Raw genomic sequence first — 11,947 nt, forward strand, 5'->3', positions numbered from 1 at the left:
TTAAAATTATAAATATTTTTAATAACAGCTACAAAAATTTGTAAATTTCCATAAATTTGAACTTCATATTTTCTTTTGAATGTACAAAATGAAAATGTAATATAAGGAACTTAAATAAATATTTATTAGAGTAAAGGAAATAGCTTAGATCTGGTGACACTTTTATAACCTATAAATCTATTAAAATAGAACAATACACTTATTATAAAAAATAAGATAGTTTCTAATAGATTTTCAAACATCCGTCAATACACCACCAATTTAATACTCAACGTATTTGGCGATTGATCTATAAACATTCTCAAGTTAATTTTTTTACATTTCTGAAAAAAATAAACAAAAGTATGTTAAATAATAAATGCGCAAATATACTATTCATTATGGGTTAAATTTTTAATTTTTATAATACTCGATTTTCCGTATTGATTTTAAACTCAGTATCGTCGTTTATTGTGTAGGTATGCTCTATAATAAAAGATATTGTATTTAGAATATCATATATATGATATAAAGTAGGTATGACAAGGGTTAATTTTGCGCTGCTTTTGTCTTGTGTCCTTTATCGTAGTATAGAAGTTAAAGCTTTTATACGTTTAGCCATCACGGCTTGAGACTTGTATTAAGTAAACAAACGCCATCACATTAAACTTGTAATACCTTTCAGCTTTTATACATACAGTTTGAGCATGTGACATGCAGCATACTTGTTTAAAAATAAGATTTCATACCTATTTATTTCATGTTTAATAGATACACATAATAATAATAAATAATAAGTGCTGTTGACCCAAATCATTTTTATAACAAATAATATCGGATATGGGATATGTAATTATGGGATATGAGTACACGGGTATAGTAGCAGCAGAGATAAAAAAAAAAAAAATTGATGTATTTTATTTTAAAATTATGTGGGTTATAGATTTTCTTTTACGCGGTAATGATCATCAGCCGTTTAGGAACAAGAAATAAAGTTTAATACAAAATAACGATCGTAATTATTGGTTATTTTCATTATTTCATTTTCATCCATTGAAAATGATATAAATTATGTGCAATATATTAGATACCCGCGCTCACCTCCCTCTATATTATATAATAATATATATACTACATACCAAATATTTATTATATACATGAAAATTACAGATTTCCGTTAGCTACCGCAATTTCATTTTAATATAAAGGGGAGCATATAATAATATAACATTAAGTAGTATTATCTGTAATATAATCAATATACTATAATAAATCATTATTGAAAACGTATGATTTTTTTCTCTGGTTTTTTCATTGCACCCCCGAGGACGCCAGATGAACGGTTTAGAGTCTGATGTAAACGGCGTCTCATTTTTCGGTGATCATAATCGACTGCATGGGAACTACATTAGCGGCGTCTCGACAAGTGGTACGCTCAGCTGCAATAGCTGACTCCGGTCAAGTGTCATTTTCCCAATTATTCACCACGTGTAAACTCTACAAAAGCAATACCGGTGTATACTCATATTGTGTGCCAAGTATATACTATATATACCTACACGTGTACAAATTTTGAGCTGCCATCGGCGTGCGAATAAAAAAGATACGAGTTATGGTGACCTTTGGACAAAAGTACGTACAATATTAATAATATATTATAAGGAAGGGAACAAAATTAGTTCCTTTTGTTTCGAATTGTTCCAGTAGAAAATCTAAATGCTTTGAGAAAACTGGTAGGTACCCACTCTATTACTCTATTCAAAATACGCACACTTAAATTGTACCTATAGGTACGTAATTTAATAAAAACTTATGTGAGAAAAAGTCAAACCATTTCATTATTCCTCTTGTTAAAAATTCTGACTATATAATGCGTGAGTTCAATTAAATCTTAAAAAAAAAAGTACTTTACTTGCTATGAACATTGTAGTGTTGCATTTTCTCACCCTCTATTCGCGAAAAAAATGCTCAAGCTTAAATAACTCTTGAAGGATATTTATTATTTTTACCGTTCATAAGTTACTGCTATTTTAAATTTGAAAAAATTAAAAAAAACTATGCCTAATTTTTATACTACTGAAAACTATTGTGCAATCGAAACTAACGGAAATTTTATCATTAGTAGGTGGATTTAATTATCATAAAATATTATATGTAAGAACTTAATCGGATGTTTTTTGTTATTTAAGTATAACAATATCATAACTATATTTTGTTCAATAAACGTATAAACGTATAAACATATTTATATAGAGAGAGAGAGAGAGAGTGACAGAGTGGTGGAGAGTATATAATTAAAGAGACTATTAGAGGAATTATAAATGAAACCCGTTTATTGACGGTATATAGTATATACTGCTTCTAAAATATCGCATACCTATCATGTTAAAAGATCTCTGCACTACTATCATTTAAGTCGGTTATGGGGATTTTCAGAGAGATTAATTTGATACTAAGGTAGAATTTAGTAGGTTTTGATGATTTTGTAATCGGTTTTGAAATCTATTGTAATAAACTATAAAGTTTGACTGCTCACTTTGTTGTGATAAAGAAGAGGTCGTTTGATCGTGAGGATAATTCAGAAAATAAAAAGCTACATTATTTATTTATTTATTCTATGAACCACGGTCTACGATATTATAAATATAATAAAATAATATGTAGTTACTTTTTATAGAATCTAATTCTGTACTAAAACATTTATTTGATAATATGCGATAGGTACACATATTATAAAAAATGTAGGTCAGAATCCAATCACAATATAAAGAAGAACACTGAGTTAAAAGAAATAGAGGTGAGCAAAAAAATTATAAAATATTGTGATATAATATTTTTGTAATTTTAAATGAATCAAAAATTATTACATGTTAATTAAGTTAATTATATTTAATATCAATAAAGGTTATTTAGATAAATTTCTTATTAATAACTATTACGTATTTATATATTTTACTTGTATATACTTGTATATACTTGCATAACGATTTTAAATATACAAAATATACAAAATATATACTATATACAGATCCATTAATTAAACATGTTATACTATATAATTATTATATTATAGAAATAAGTAATAACTTAACTTTGAGTTTAGCTATGTACTTTTATTTTTAATGGTTTTTTTTTTTTTTTAAGATTTAACTTTGTATATAAAAATATACATTATGCATAATATATAATATTAAATCGTTGGTATAGTTACTCGTAAATGTGGTATTTAAATCTAATTTTAATTAAAAATAATAATTAGTTAAAATATTTTAATCGAGAATTTCAAAAAATAATACTGTATATAAAAACTATATAATACATAAATAGGTACAAAACTAAAATAAAAAATCTGGGCACTATATACACCTCGAGTACTAGAACTATTGCAATCATAATTTTTATTGCTCATATTAGTAGTAATATTAGATTTAGTCAACAATAAAGGTATTAAGTAAAAATATTATAAAAAATTAAAATATATTTCATCAAAAATTATTATCTTGTATACCTATAAAAAACATGCTTATCCCATCGACAATACATATACATTTTTGGCTCTAGTTAATGCGATTCAGTACACAGTTTATAAATTATAGAGATTAAACAATCGCTTAGAGTTCTTTGAAATTTGGATTTTTTAAATACCTTTTTAATTTGAAACTTTTTTGTACTACTTAAGGTGTACTCCGTGAAAATGAAAACTTTTATGTTTAAATGAGAATTTCCCCTTTTCTATATTAAATTATTTAGTGGATAATTTTTTTAAAAATAATGTATAATAATCGAAATTCGAACGAATAGTTTTGAGTTATTTAACTTTATGTACTAAGAATAACTAAAACACAATTAGTTTAAATTTTGAATTATAGGTTTATAAAAATTTTCAAAAAAAATAATCACCAAATAATTTTTAATCAAATATAAAACAGTAAGACTTTTTTTTAAGAATAGTATTTTGTTTCATCGTAGGAGCTCAAAATCAAAAAAATCAGAACTTGAATAAATTCATTATTAAAGAAAAAAGTGGAAGTGAGTCAGCTTAGTGATTCACTCTGTATTCAGTTAGTAGTTACCTACTAATTAAAATATATTTTAAAAAGCGTCATAAATTTATACAGAAATGAGTAAAATTGTAATTAACTGTACTTACTTACAAACGTGTAACACATATTTAATTAATACACTATTTTGTATTTATATGTAGAAATTATGAATCTGAAACAGAAGTATATATTTAAAAATCTATACACATTACGGTATTTGAAATGTAAATATTAATGTTGTAAAGATACCAACGAAAATAATAATTCATATTTATAAACACATTCTAGATAAAACCTTATATAACTATGTATATTATACATAAACAAGTTACAAGTATACGCAAGTTTATATATAGATATAAATAATATACCTATTGGCTATAGACTATAATGTACTATGACTATATTAAAGTCTATATTATTAAGTATACGAGTATAGATTATAGTGTATGTTAAAGCCTAAATTATTAAGTAATAGTTATTAAATTTACGACGGGTAATAATCAATATTAATAATAACAAATTCTTACTTCATTTTATTTAGTTGAAACTTTAAAAAAAGGCATACCTACCAAGTATATAAATTGACAATCAATACTTCTACAATCTGCTTGTTAATTTATTATTGTAATAGATTTATTTAATATAATAGTACAGTATGTGATTAACAGTATATTTTAAGAATAAATAACCAGAATAGATATTTAACTAGGGATGTGACCCGGTAAACTTGTAAAAAAAAGTATTCTTAAACATAAGCAATTATACTATAGTCGAGTACCAGGTACTATGTTATTTAAATATTCACCAAGTTATAATAACTCAATTATTCATAATATATTCTCTGTTTATTTAATGAATGTTTACTTAATTATTCTTATTAAAATTAAACTTATTTCTGTATTTTGTTATTTGAGTTATTTTCTTAGATTCTAAGAAGGGCAAAGAATGTAATTCATTTTCAATGATGTGTGTTTTTTTGTGTCTTAAGACACTTTTTATATAAAAAAAAAAAAAAAATACTCAAATCATCAACTTCAATGAAAATTTCTGGAAGAAAATTAGATTAAGTTTGTATTTTAATGAATTAAAAATAGAAATGTCTCAGTAATAATTTAAAAATATTTAAAATAATTGAAAAAACCTTTAAAATTTAGTTGAATTTTCACTAATAAGTAATGAGCTTTTTTCCATTATAAAAACAATCAATAGTAAGCTATTATAACTGTATAATTATTTTTTGAGACACTCCAGTGAATAAATATTCAAATTTTAGTATATGACTAAATATAAATATATCTATAATATATGATAATAACGTATACAGCTACTATATAGTGTACAGTACGTATTTTTATTTTTTTTACTTCTGTTATCTCTATTATTCAACACGTGTTTAGGATTAAATTATAATATCTAGTTATGTACTATATAGTTACCATTAATTTTAAGCAGGGATTGCATTTGGAAAAAAAAAATTGTTATACGTTATTTACAATTAAAACCTTATATTACACATTTTGAGTTTATCGTTAAGTATTCAAAATTAAAATGTTATTTAACTTTTGAGTTTATCCATTATTCGTTATTCAGAATCAAAATCTTTAATATATTTTATAATTTATAACTACTAAATAATTGGAAATTAATAATTCCTTTTAATGATATACTATATAGGTATAATGTTTTGCGTTGTATTTTTTTTTATGATACTTCATATATTTTGTTAATAGTTATGTTTTATCTTGTGTTATTTAATTATTTACGTTTATCGTTGTCCGTTATAATTAATTTTACAAATACCAATCGTTTTTTATCAAAATAACATTGTTATAACATTTGCAAGCTCTGATTTTAATACTATATTATAGTGTCCTTAGGGTTGACTTAGGTCTTATCACCAATATCGGGCTGCGTGCCATATGAATCTAAATTCTACATAAAATATATTATAAATAATAATAATATATACATTATACATTTAAAGACTTTTTGTCGATTTTATTTGATGTTTACCGACAGGCGATAACAACCATGAGAAGGTTCAATAGAAATGTCTTAGCTACTCATCCAAGCTTACCAAAACCAAACATCTACGTTTTACGAACATATTATTTTGTTTTTATAAATTACTCGTTTGTTTATAAATTCAATTTAACTCATTGTATTATGGTTCATATAATTTTAGTTTTTAACAAATAATATTTAGCTACATGTTTTTATTTCGGTCGTTTTATTATTATAGGATTACTATGAAACGTACAAGTATTGTTCTTGCGTACTTCTTTTCTTTATTTTTTTTTTATAAAATTCCCTAGATATGTAGTAAATACTTATAAAAGTGGTACCGAACAAACAACAGTAGGTGGGTCGCCACCCGACTGTGCACAAACGTTTGCTGTCATTAAGTCGCGTCGTCGTCATCGTGTCCGTTGGTTTTAGCTTATCTGAGACAAAAACTCTCCTCCAGTTCTATTATATCAATGCTAACATTTATACAGTGTTATACAAATAAAAATAAAACGAACGAGTCAAAAAAAAAAAAAAAACGCACCGTTTATACATGCGCTTGTAAACACTAAGGCTTATAGATTTTTATTTTTAAGAAAAAAAATTTGGTTTATCGCGTTTCGTGTAGGCTTTATTGGAATCTTGTAGAGGAGGGTGCACGGGACGGACTCTCCGGTCTTGTGAAAAATAAACGCATCGGTGGGCGTATAAGGGGTCGCTTGGAGAGGCAAAAAATATAATAATAATAAATAAAATGCGTTTACTTCTCCGTGAACGCGTACCTACCTACGTATGGGTACAAGAAATATCCCGTCTGCAGCAGACGCCCGTTGTGACTCGAAACGCCTCTCTGACCTCATGAGCACACGATGATGGATTCGATTAAATTCGTTTACACGCGGGTGGTGCCATACAACACGAAGGCCGATCCTGCGTGTACGGGGGATCATCGTTGAACCGGAGTTCTACCCCGCCGAGACGATGCGAGGCGAATCGACTTAAAAACAACGCCCAGGTGCGCGTACACCGAACTTATATTATGTACGGCAGGTAGGTATATGCTTATTGCGATTTACGATGACCTACATGGGTACTTGTAAATTATTGTAGTAGTACAATACTTCAGGGGGGGACCGAGGGAAAATTCTAAAGTGTGAGGAAAAAACTGCGCCTTGAAAATGCTGCAAAATAATGCAATCCGCACACTGTATATTATAATGTGATAGCTATTCCTGCAATTTTATTGTTGCACTTACCATATTATTATTATTATTATTATTATTATTACTATTAGGTACTATACGCGCAATCGTTCATCTCTCCTGTACAAATTGGCACACACACTGGAAATCACTGTATTTTTTATGTAAGTATATTATGTTTTACATAATTCGTACTCCAAATGCCACAATTTAAAACTACTATTTTTCTGGACAATCCATTTCAATTTGTGTACCTATAAATCTAAAATTATTTACATAATAAACATTCTATATCGACACAAGTATTCATAAACAACATACCATGCAAATGAAAATTCTATATTTAGTATATTTTAAAGGGCTTTAATAGAGTCGTGTTGTTTCAGATACCGATTCAGTTTATCGTATTATGATATAAATGATAAACTATAGAAATAATTGTTTTGGACGTTTTAGTAAGGAACGCGGTTTCAGTCTTATACTCCATCGTGGGCCCTCTTATTGTAGCCAGTGTTTAGGTTCCGTGTGCGATCGTCTTACCACATTTATACTGTAATACATTCGTTTTGCGGTGACGACAAAGAACGTGCTCAACATCCCCGCTGCCGACACTTCCACCACTCGTCAATAAGCCAACACTCAACAGACCATAAAACGAAATACTTGGCGTCCACATACGAGGATCGAAATAATAATAATAATAATAGTAATAGTAATACGTGCCACTAATCACTATAATTATTATATTCGTTTTTTTTTTTCTGTAGATTACACTTTGGAGCGTGAAAAATGACTAGAATTTATTTCTAGAGAACGTCGTGGTGTTCCGAATATCATCTATAAAACGTACCCAGAGGAGTAATCGTTTCTTTATCGGTGCCGACATTGTGTGTTGTATGACTTTACAGACTATATAGCTCGACGTGTTGCAGTGCCAATAACAACTCTGGGGTTCCTATATCCCATTCTAAATCGCACTCCTGCCACAACCGTATGAAAACAAAAATATAAAAACAGACTTCTTCCAAAAATATGTTTTGTCCTATAAAATGCTATAATTTACTGCAGCTGAAAGCCTGAGAAACAACATGTGTTGAATTATCTCGGTGAAACCGTTCACTTCTAGAATTGTTGTATAGTAATTTATCATCCAGTGACATCTATAGACACATGTTTCATATCGGTCGGTGTTATGTTTTATATTATATTATATTATATTATATTATATTATACTATTTATATTATATTATATTATACTGTATACTGTGTAGTGATATAAAACTGAAGAATAACTGCGATATCCAACTGTGGTCAAAAGCGATGATCCGATTTAGAGTTTGAACTATGTATTGCTTAGCGATTACATATTAACCCAATGGTCAATACTTTAAAGCGTACAAAATCAAATACAATACCTTTTGAAATATTTACATCATTAATTTTCTTATCTGTGACATTTTTCATTTTTAGGATATTGTATATTTAAGCTCAATTTTGTGTGTCGAGAATTAAGGAAGAAAGGGTTCAAATTCCAAGAATTTCTTCAACATAATATTGTTCTTTAAAATAAAATATGCTGCTAATAATGTTAAAATTACAACATTTAATTGTATGTAGCTGGTAATTATATCGTAATTAAGGATAATGAGTAAATATTTCGGACAATGATTATTATAAATAATAATTAACACAAAAGTGTTTCAATGAATAATTTAAAAAAATATATATTATACCCATTTGTATAATATGTTATATTGAAATTTAATTATTATTTACTATTTTATTTTTTTTTATTTTATGTAAGTTTTATGAATACTTGAATACATTACTCGAAAAGTAGTATTTCACAAATACTTAAAATGATTATTCATAAAAATATAAATATTTAATCAGTATCTTTTCAACTTTGAACCTAAGCTTAAATATTGATAGAAGTTATTGGCACATGAAAGATTTCACAATTATTAATATATTATACAAAAGTTCTAATCTTTCTTCAATGTTTATTATATTTTATTTAAACCCAACATATACCAATAATGGTCGCCTTCAGACTTCAGTTGATAATTCATCATTTTATTGACAATACATATTAAAGAAACATTTTATGTTGAAAGTAATTTATTATTTTTTCATTGAAATTGTATAGATTTTGTATTATATACTGTGTAGGTAGGTACTTTTAAAATACCTTCGATAGCATTTTATATAATACCACTTTTATCTTTGGTTTTATCTTTTTGAAAGTATCAATTTACTATTGTTGTACGTCTTTAGTATAGGAACAACCGGTTCTTATTTGGTACCTAGTTGGCAATTCTCAAATGGGTGACCATTGAAAATATTGAATAGGGTTGCTGGTATAATCACTATATAGACGTACAAACCATTCGATATCATTCTGTTTGTTGACCGAATTTCAATACAGAGACCCCCAGCGACCAATACGGACATTTATTGAGGATACATTTTTATATTATACATAATACTTATGTTAAAATAGGAAAAATGAAATACATAGTAGGGGGTTCGAGGTCGTTACAGTGTACACATTGCTAGATGTTGTTAACCAGTGGGGCATAAAGACGAAATGGCAACAAAAGATATATTGTCCGATCGTGTCTACAATGGCAGGGTTTATATTTTGAATTCCTAAACCAAACGTACACCGTGCATTCTGTATAGTGTACACTGTACACAAATGTACATATGGCTTAAATTTTCAAAAGACTTATCTACGATAAAACCAAATTAATTTTTCTGGAAACATTTTGAAAGTTATACGATACTATTGAATAAAAACTGAATGTTCTATAGCCTTATGGGTACATACAATATTTTCATTGTCAATACCAGTATATCGATGCCAATGTAATAAAATAATTGAAACTCTAAATCTAACATTATTGTATGTATTCTAGATAAATCAAATACATGATAATAATTTATAGACTTATTTAAACTGTTTGATAGACCAATATAATATAATATTCGTTTTCATACGTATAATAATGGTCACTATAGACAGTTTAACTTTGGCACATGCACTTATTGCACATTAACGTTTATGCTGTAATTAAATTTGAAACAAATATGCAGTTTTCAAATTAAAGTTATGAAAAACTGTTACGCTTTAAAACGTAGATGTACTTACTCTTTTAATTCTATACTTCTGCGTATGAGTTTACTTGTAGTACTATGTGCATTACAAACTACAGAGCGCAGGTGTTCAGTACTACAATAAAGTATTTCAGTTTATGATGGCAGAAACATGTATACATGACCATGTTAGTAATTTGGTATGTTACTGTAAATGTGTACAAACTAAAAACGTAGTAAACCACTGACAATTCTTTTAAAAGAAAAAAAATAAACGTTTTTTATTTTATTTATTTTTGTTATTATTTCTGATATAATAATTTATATACACAGATAAGTTGTGCAAACAAAATAGTTCATATTAAACAAAAATAATAAAATAATTTTAAATTTATCATAATAGCGACGTAATAAATTTTCAACGATAAACAAATAAACAGAAATTTTACCATTATTTTATAAATTGGCGCAATGAGGCCGATGGATTAGAATATACTTTTTTTTTAATCAAATTAATAAATCATTAATAAATTCATGTTTGTATTATTGCATGATGTTACATAATTTGTCATATACCTACCTTACTGTATTTCAATTCGCATGATTGAAGAATAAAAAAGTTTTTGGAATTAAAACTATATCTATATGTATACATCACGATAGCTGCAGTTTGTAAGTACAACTATAAACTAACTACCTATTATATATTTTATTTGCTTTTACTCATTGGCCATTACTATACTTTTGTGTTTAATTTATTGCATACATATTATTATAAATATTACCACCTAAATAAGAAATAAATGATACCATATTTGTTTTTCAAAAAAAAAACATTTACGACTTTCATTTAACTTGATAAATTGTATGATAATGTATAATAAATATTTAATATTTTAAAAGCATAGGAATCCATAAATTTATGTTTGAACCCTAACCTTTACCTATAAGTAGTAAAAACTAGTAAGTTTTAGAATTTTCATCGTATATACACTATTTATTCCTAAAATTTAAGTATAAAAATAATTATTCTTCAAATTTATAAGCGTGCCTATCTTATTTGATTTAGTAAATGCTTGATAAAAGATTTAACGTGAAACATGAAAATTCTCAAGTACTTATATTATGTACGATTATTGGTTACATTTAGTGATTTAGCACTTTAGCGGTTATATATGCGTATTTGCATATTATACAATGGTTACTGGTTGGTGCTGTTAGTGGCTATATAATATTATAATATGCGTTTCATTATATATGCGTCGTTTTTAGAACTTTATACGAATATCAAGTTAAAAATATAATCATACGCTTATACTTCATAATTATTATAATATAAAAAAATACATCATTCTATATCCACTGTCGTTTTATGGTTTTCGTTAGTGTCAATTTTAATTTTATTTAAGTGTAAATAATATGTTTTATCAATTTGTCTCTTTGTTCATTATTTTTCTCGGCGCATAACTGCTCGGTCCAGAATTATTTTTATGTTATTAATATTATTATTATATTATAAATTTTATAGTATTATTATTATTATTCTCTACAATAATCGCTAGCTACACCCATGAATCGTATCATAATTTTATTTATATTAAATACGGGTTGTGT

At 26.6% G+C, this 11,947-nt stretch overlaps 1 long non-coding RNA gene across 2 annotated transcripts; it reads left to right on the plus strand.

Annotated features, from left to right (window-relative positions):
• Positions 1–1,245: 1,245 nt before the first annotated feature.
• LOC112596983 lies at positions 1,246–8,418 on the plus strand. 2 transcript variants are annotated; one of them, XR_003114811.1, is made up of 4 exons: positions 1,246–1,611; positions 7,327–7,398; positions 7,621–7,940; positions 8,002–8,418. It is a non-coding gene; the product is annotated as an uncharacterized LOC112596983 (long non-coding RNA). The 2 variants fall into 2 exon arrangements; XR_003114812.1 differs by having other exon boundaries at positions 7,691–7,940.
• The last annotated feature ends 3,529 nt before the right edge of the window (positions 8,419–11,947 follow it).

The sequence above is a fragment of the Melanaphis sacchari genome, unplaced genomic scaffold (assembly GCF_002803265.2).
Source record: "Melanaphis sacchari strain LSU unplaced genomic scaffold, SCAv2.0 Contig36_pilon_pilon, whole genome shotgun sequence".
NCBI classification, from domain to species: domain Eukaryota; kingdom Metazoa; phylum Arthropoda; class Insecta; order Hemiptera; family Aphididae; genus Melanaphis; species Melanaphis sacchari.